The 6,987-nt window shown below is 43.8% G+C and overlaps 1 pseudogene; it reads left to right on the forward strand.

The window, feature by feature from the left end:
- The first annotated feature begins 2,942 nt into the window (after positions 1-2,942).
- Positions 2,943-5,063, forward strand: LOC108297380 (annotated as a pseudogene).
- The last annotated feature ends 1,924 nt before the right edge of the window (positions 5,064-6,987 follow it).

Consider the following 6,987-nt stretch of genomic DNA (forward strand, 5'->3'; position numbering starts at 1 on the left):
AAAAAAGAATGTTGGTAGAAATATGGACGGTATAGGCAATTCTGGTGAGATCTCAGATGGAAATGAGAAACAATGTATCAGAAACCACAGTAAAGTCCTTCCTTGTCATAAGATGGCAAAGAACTTGGCTGAATTGTACCCATGTCTGAGGGTTTTGTGGAAAGCAGAACTGAAAAGTAATGAATTAGGATATGACAGAAGAAATATCTAACTACCAAAGCATTCAGGTTGTTGTCTGACTTCTTCTAATTTCATATAGTTAAATGCAAGAAGAGAGAAATGACTTAAAGATGGAATTAATAATTAAAAGGAAGCAGAACATAAGGATTTGGAAAATCCCCAGCCTGGCCAAGTAAAGAAATACAAAGCTTTGCTGGATATGCCTGGCTGAAGATTTGATGTGGTTCCTCCTTAAGCTGTGCATCCTGTTAATAATAGATACTGTACTGGGCTCTGTGTAAGTGTCACTGGGGTGGGACCTATATTTTAATACTGTTCCTAACATTTCATTTTACTAGTGAGACATCTTTGATTTCATGTTATTCTTTGTAATTCTAGACACTAGGTTGTAGTTTAGCCATAACTGATATTTTTTAAAAGGGATTTTTTTTTTGCACAGTTGTTCAAAAAAGAGACAAGTTTCAGTCCTCAATGCTGTCCTTTGTTTTACAGGTAGAAGTTTTGTAGCTCAGACAAACTATGAAAAACTGGAGACTATTCTCGAGGTATTAAGTCGTAGACCCTCTGGGGGCAGGGGTTGTTTTCTGATTTGCAGGCAGAGTGGGACTTGGATGGTACAGTGCGCACAGACAGGTACTGAGCTGAGGGACTGGGATTTTCTGTATTAAAATGTTACTTTGTATCAAAAGTTAAACAGGCTTTAGTACAACAAATAAAGGTCAATTTCTGTAAAAAGAAAAAAAAAGAAATACAAAGCTTTTTTTTGGTATTTTTTGTTCAAATTTGTATTATTATTTGTATTGTTTAGGAGGGAAAACCAAAAGTGTAGCCAAAGGACCTGCTATTCATCAAGACAATGGAGAATTAACCTAAAGTTAATGGTGATCTTTGAGGCTGCCCCTTCCATCACATTATCAGAGCACTGGGACCTTGAGGGCAAGGTTTCTAGAGAGAGGTTTATGGGATCCCAACATTTGCTGCCCTTTGCTACCTCAAGTGTCTGCTTCCTGCATTCCAGTGCAGCACTCCTTGGCTGTCCCAGCTGTGGCTCAAGCAAGCCCAGGTGCAATTCAACCTGCTATTCTGAAAGATGCAAGCATTAAGCCTTGGTTACATCCAGATGGTGCTAATTCTGCAGCCCCACAGAATGCAAGAAATGTCGGGCCATGGCTTCCTCCACCTAGATTTCAAAGGATGTCATGGACAGCTTGGGGAACCAGGTAGAAACTTGTCACGGGGACAGAGCTACCACAGAGAGCTTCCACTCATGTTGCAGTCTTTCTGCTCCTTAGCTCAGCTAAGTCTGAGTTCTTGTCTCACAAGCAGGAAGAATTAGGCATAGGAACGTCAGAGAGTGAGTAGAGTAGAATTTATTAAGTGAAAGGAAAACTCTCAGCAGAAAGGGGACGTCAGGGGGTTGAGGTTCCCCTATTTGAAGGCAGGAAAAGTCCCCTGTGTGGCTGGACCCGGGGCTTTTTATGGACTCAGAATGGCAAGTGCATGTTGATTGTTTTGTGAGTATGCAAAAAAGATTAAAGCAAAGACACCACTCAAAGGTAAGCATGATGTAGAAAACCTGTTAGGAAAGGGTAGGTATAGGTAAAATAGGTAAAGGGAGGGGATCAATCAGAGGAAAGTGTGCCAAACAGGGAGACAGAAGACAAGCTCTCAATCCCGCCTGAGGATTTAACTTGTAGTTTGGCTTTCAGGCTTTAAGCTGTCTTTGGCTTGGCGTTGGGGTTTACCCACCCCTATCTGCCTAGACATTTGGCTCCCCCCACTCACTATCACTAGGAAAATGCCCAGTCGAACTGTGGGCTCAGGGCTGATGCAGAGACCCCAGAAATGTAGAATCACCAGTATGCAGTCCTAGCCTGGGAAAGCTGCAGGCACAAGTCTTCAACGCATGAAAACTGCTGCATGAGCTGAGCCTAGCAAAGCCATGGGGGAGGAGCTGCCTGAGATCTTAGAAGCACAGAGCCCACTCCAGTTGCCCAAAAGGTGGGACATGGAGTCAAGAAAGATTGTTCTGGAGCCTTAAGATTTGGTGTTGTTCACCCTGTTGGGTTTTGAACATATTGGGGATCAGTTACCCCTTTCTTCTTGACTGTTTCTTCCTTTTGGACTGGGAATGTCTATCCTATGCCTGTCCCACCACTGTATTTTGGAAGCAGATAACTTGATTTCACAGGCTTATGGCTGGAGAGAATTTGCCTCAGAAAAAATCATGCCTTGAGTCTCACCCATATATGATTTAGATGGGATTCTAGATTTTGGATTTATGTGTTGGTGCTACAGTGGTTAAGATTTTGGGGGCTATTGGGATGGAATGAATGTGTTTTGCATATGAGAAGAATGTGAGTTTTGGGGGGGCAGTGAGTGGAATGCTATGGTTTGAATGTTTGCCCCCTCCAAAGCTCATGTTGAAATTTAATTGCCATTGTAATGGGAATTGGGAGATTGGACCTTTAAGAGGTGATTAGGTTGTGAGGGCTCTGCCCTCATGGGTGGGTTTAATGTCTTTAAAATTGAGCTTTCTGGAGGGGGTTCTCTCTTTTTTTCTGCTCTTGTGCCACATGAAGAACAGTGTTCCTCCCCTCTGGAGGATACAACATTCAAGGTGTTATCTTGGAAGCAGGGACAGGGCCCTGGCCAGACACCAAACCTTCTAGTGCCTTGCTCTTGGACTTCCCAGCCTCTAAAACTGTAAGAAATAAATTTCTGCTCTTTGTAAATTACCCGGGTTGGCTGTGCCAGGGACCATGGACATGGGCAAACTTCAGAGCTACCAGCCCAACAGGGGCATAAAACGTCCCCAAGATGATGAAGAGGAGGAACAGAAGATGCATCAGAAACAAACTGATACTCAAGAACATGGCTACTATCAGCAGGAGGAAATAATTGTGGTGGAAGAAGCAGAAGATGACAAAAAATGGCTGCCTCAGATTATTGACAGAAAGGGTAAGGAGGAAGAGAAAGAGGAGGAACCACTGGATGAAAGCTCAGTGAAGAAAATGATCCTCACAGCCGGGCGTGGTGGCTCATGCCTGTAATCCAAGCACTTTGGAGGCCAAGGCAGGCGGATCACCTGAGGTCTGGAGTTCAAGACCAGCCTGACCAATATGGTGAAACCCCGTCTTTATAAAAAAAGGAAAAAAAAAAAGAAAAAGAAAATGATCCTCACATTTGAATAGAGAGCATATAAAAACCAAGAACTGTGGATTAAGTTTCCAGACAATCCACAGACGTTCCTGAAATCCCAACTGGACTTACATGACATCATTCAGAAGACACATGCGGTGGCCGCCATGCCAGACTTGTACCACCTTCTGCTGGAGCTGAATGCTGTGCAGTCACTTCTTGGGTTGCTTGGACATGATAACACAGATGTGTCCATAGCTGGGGTTCATTTGAATCAGGAATTAATAGATATAGATATCTTCTATGAGAGCGAAGAGGGAACAGAAGTACTCATCAATGCTCTGGTGGAGGAGCAGGTGATAGCGCTGCTGGCATGCAATGTGGAGCGCCTGGATGAGTCTGTGAAGGAGTAGGCCAATGGTGTCCGTAACACTCTTGTTATTGTGGAAACCATGGCTGAGTTCTAGCTGGAGATGTGTCCAAAAGGTGCCCAGCAGGGTTTTCTGTAGTGGCTATTGAAGAGGCTGAAGGCAAAGAAGCCTTTTGATGCCAACAAACTGTATTGCAGTGAAATGCTGACCATATCGCTCCAGGACAACGATAAAAACAGGAAATTGCTTGGGGAGCTGGATGAAATTGATGCACTTATTCAGCCGTTATCTGTGTTTAAAAGACACAATCCAGGCACTGCAAACAGGAGATGATGGAGAATCTGTTTGATTCACTCTGCTTCTACCTAATGCTCAGTTCCAGTCGTGAGCACTTCCTGAAGGATGAGGGTCTTCAGTTGATGACTCTCATGCTCAGGGAAAAGAAGATCTCACGGAGCGGTGCCCTGAAAGTGCTGATTGCATCCAAGGGCATCTACAACTGCAGTAATTTGTTGACCTTTGGCCAGGTGCAGTGGCTCACACCTGTAATCCCAGCACTTTGGGAGGCCCAGGCAGGCAGATCACCTGAGGTTGGGGGTTTGAGACCAGCCTATCAGCATGGAGGAACTCCATCTCTACTAAAAATAGAAAAAATTAGCCAGGCGAGGTGGCACATGCCTGTAATCCCAGCTACTTGGGAGGCTGAGGCAGGAGAATGGTTTGAACCTGGGAGGCGGAGGTTGTGGAGAGCCGAGATGGCGCCATTGCACTCCAGCCTGGGCAACAAGAGTGAAACTCCATCTCAAAAAAAAAAGAATTGTTGACATTCTTGGCTCATGAACCATCTTTCCCCTCTTTATGAAATTCCCCAGGAAGATCAAGAAAGTGGGTACCACTGACAAGGAACATGAAGAGCACATCTGTTCCATCGTGGCTTCCCTTTTTCAGAACCTGAGAGGGCATCAGCGAACCTGACTTCTGAATAAATTCACTGAAAATGACAGTGAGAAAGTTGACAGACTAATGGAGTTGCATTTTCCATATCTGGGTGCAATGCAGGTGGCAGACAAGAGGATTGAAGGGGAAAAACGTCAATGACATGGCCCAGCGTGGACAGATCATAGACAATGGCATGAGGATGAGTTCTGCCTCCAGTGCTTGGGTGCAGGGCTCTTTGTTCTCCAGTGCATCTGCTCCATTATGACCAAGATCTGCAATGCCAATGTCCCCCAGATTTGCCAGAGGGTTCACCAGATCCTAAACATGTGAGGATGCACCATCATCAAAATTGTCAGGCATATCATCAAGCTGTATGCGGAGTTCCGGGAGAAGGCGCAAAAGCATGTCCTCAGCTTGCTTGAAAACTTCTAGAGGCCTCTTGACCCTGTGCATTGTGGACTCTCTCAGCTTCCCTTCCAGAAGCAGTTTCTAGACAGCTGTGTGTGGCTTTTGGACAATTAAAGTTAGCTTGGGTTAAAAAATAACATGAAATAGCCAGGTATTCTGTTACAGCATCACAAAATGAACTAAGACACTTGGTTACCTTGGGTTAGGCAAAAATCTCTTAGATATACACAAAACATGAAAGAACAAATAGAGAAATTGGACTTCATCAAAATTATAAAGCTTTTGGGCTTCAAATGGCACTTCAGAAAATGAAAAGGGCCGGACGCGGTGGCTCACACTTGTAATCCCAACGCTTTGGGAGCTGAGGTGGGTGGATCACCTGAGATCAGGAGTTCAAGAGCAGCCTGACCAACATGGAGAAACCCCGTTTCTACTAAAAATACAAAAATTAGCCAGGTGTGGTGGCACATGCTTGTAATCCCAGTTACTTGGGGGGCTGAGGCACAAGAATCACCTGGGCCTGGGAGGTGGAAGTTATGANAAGAAAAGAAAGAAAAGAAAAGAGAAAAGAAAGAAAGAAAGAAAATGAAAAGACAATCCAGAGACCAGAAAAAATATTTCAAATCATATTTCTGGTAAAGGACTTGTATCCAGAATGGACAAAAAACTCTTACAGCTAAATAATAAGAAGACAAGCAACTCAATTAAAAAATGGACAATGGGCAAAAGTTTGCAATGCACATTTGACCAAAGAAGATACATGAATGACCAATAAGCACATGAAAAGGTGTTCTACATTATTAATTTTGAGAGAAACACAAATTCAATCCACAATGAACTACCATTTCATACTCATAGAACAATGGTGAGGATGTGGAGAAACTAGAACCTTCATGCATTGCTGGTGGGAATGAAAAGTGAGACAGCCGATTTGGAAAACTAGTTTGGCAGTTTCTTAGAGTTACCATAAAATCCAACAATTTTCTAAATATCTAGAGTGAAATGAAAACATATTATAACATGCAAAAACTTGTACACCAACATCCTGGGAACGTAATTCATAGTAGCCAAAAAGTGAAAATAATCCAAATGTCCATCACCTGAAGAATGGATTTAAAAATGTGTGGGTCAGGCACAGTGGCTCACACCTGTAATCCCAGCACTTTGGGAAGCCAAGACTGCTGGATAGCTTGAGTTCAGGTGTTCAAGACTAGCCTGGGCAACATGGCAAAACCCCATCTCTACAGAAAATACAAGAATTAGCTGGGTGCGGTGCTGTGCATCTGTAGTCCCAACCATGTGGGAAGCTGAGTTGGGAGGATCACTTGAGCCGTGAGCCCTGATTGCAGCACTGCACTGCAGCCTGGGCAACAGAGTGAGACCCAATTCAAAAAAAAAAAAAAAAAGAACGAAGTACTGATACACGCTATAACATGGATGAACCTCAGAAACATTATGCTGAGGGAAAGAAGCCAGATGCAAAAGACCACATATTATATGATTCCATTTATATGACATGTTCAGAATAGGGAAATCTATAGGGATAGAAAGCAATTTAATGGTTGCCTGGTGTTGCGGGTAGAGGGTGGGAATTGCAAATATCATGCACAATCTTTTTGGAGTGACATATATATGTTTGTTTGTTTGTTTTTTTGAGACAGTTTCGCTCTTGTTGCCCAGGCTAGAGTGCAATGGTGTTATCTCAGCTCACCGCAACCTCTGCCTCCTGGGTTCAAGCAATTCTCCTGCCTCTGCCTCCCAAGTAGCTGGGATTACATGTGTCACTACACCCGGCTAATTTTGTATTTTTAGTAGAAACAGGGTTTCTCCATGTTGCCCAGACTAGTCTTGAACTCTTGGGCTCAAGCTATCCACCCGCCTTGGCCTTCCAAAGTTCTGGGATTACAGGAGTGAGCCACCACGCATGGCCTCTTTTTCTCTCTTTCTA

The sequence above is a fragment of the Cebus imitator genome, unplaced genomic scaffold (genome assembly GCF_001604975.1).
Source record: "Cebus imitator isolate Cc_AM_T3 unplaced genomic scaffold, Cebus_imitator-1.0 Scaffold795, whole genome shotgun sequence".
Taxonomy (NCBI): domain Eukaryota; kingdom Metazoa; phylum Chordata; class Mammalia; order Primates; family Cebidae; genus Cebus; species Cebus imitator.